We start from the raw sequence: 1,534 nt of genomic DNA, 5'->3' as shown, positions 1-1,534 counted from the left end.
GACACCTCGTGGTTGCATAGGCAGGTGTGCTTCTTCCATGTGGGCTTTGTTGCTTCTGAGCTTGATGGCCGCTTGATTACCTGGATGAAGCATTCTTATATGTCTATGAGGTTGTTTTTATTGATAGTGTTTGTTGAATTTCTTTTCTTGACAAAGAAGGGAGAAAACAAGGTGCAGGGGTCTTGACTCCATTATTGGGAGAAGTGATAAGGAGGATAAAAGCCTAGAGTTTATTCAACAGTAGGGTTTTATAGTACTTGAGGCCTGCAAGTCTCTTGTTATACTTACACATTAAAATGGGCAATGTATTAATCGCAATAACCGAAATCCTCAAGGGGAATACCTCAAAGGGTGTATCAGGTATTTAAAAGATAATAGGTGCAAATTGCTCCTATGCATAAGGGACAAAGGGAGCAGATGCTCATAGAAATAAGCATACTTTAATTGCATATGTGAGGAGCCAGGCGCCTTTAGGAGACAGCATTACATTAGCATTTTAATGGAGGGGGTAGTAGATGTGCTTGTGGTGAAAACATTCTTCCTGGAATTTTTGTATTGGAGTGCTTCCATATCTCAGACTGTGGAGGTGTGCCTCTTACTCAAGCTGGTGTGCCAAGCTCTGTGATCATGAGTCCCGGAGTCAGGTCAAGTACACTTTCTTCTAGGTTCTCAGTTTCCCACAGTGAATCACTTCTGAAAATCAGTTGATGGAAACCTAATGAATTACAACAGAATGTTGTTTGATTTGTTTTCCTTGGACATGTTATTGAGAATCATAATTGCTGGAGGACATCCTGTTTGGTGAAATAGAAGGAAAGTGAGGGTACAGGAGATCCTCAGGAGATAGATTGGCACAATTAGCTACAAAGATGGACTTGACCATGCTGGCAGTTTTGAAGATGATGCAAGAGTAGGTCATATTTTGCGGCATTGCGCAGAAGGTTACTGTCTTAGGCTAGGTTCTGTAGAGAAGCAAAATCAGTAATATATATCTATATCTATATATCTAGTAATGAATATATATATACACATATACATATAATTTTAAATTCAAGAAAATGGCTTACATGGTTGTAGAAAGAGGCAAGTCTGAATCCAGGCAGGTTCAAAGTCCATGAATTAGATTATAGGCCACAGGCTTCTCTAGTTTCAAGTAGCTGTAGGGGCTGATATTCAGCAAGAAGACCACAAGATAGAGGCTGTATAGGTGGTTGAATCCAAGGCCAGCATTTCAGGTCTTGACTGGAGAGGTGAGTGAATCCAAGTGTGGCAGGCCAAATGGCAGGCTGCTGATGGCTCCCAGGATCAGCAAGTAATATGGCAGGACATTGGCTCACATCCAAGGAATTGAAGGTTGATGAGCCAGATGGAGGTCCAGACCCAGTAAAAAGCAAATTAGTGGCAGTGGACCTTATTAAGTATTTCCACAGCATCCACTTATATAAGAAGCAGACCATACCATCGAGGAAATGTAATTGCATCAGGACTGTGTCCTGAGTAAGAGAGTTGCATTTCACCTTAATGCAGTGGTCCT

Source organism: Echinops telfairi, unplaced genomic scaffold (genome assembly GCF_000313985.2).
Source record: "Echinops telfairi isolate 266 unplaced genomic scaffold, ASM31398v2 ScPeMD7_7462;HRSCAF=8500, whole genome shotgun sequence".
In the NCBI taxonomy this organism is placed as follows: domain Eukaryota; kingdom Metazoa; phylum Chordata; class Mammalia; order Afrosoricida; family Tenrecidae; genus Echinops; species Echinops telfairi.
The sequence above is the reverse complement of the archived record's forward strand: the minus strand, read 5'-3'. Positions refer to the sequence as shown.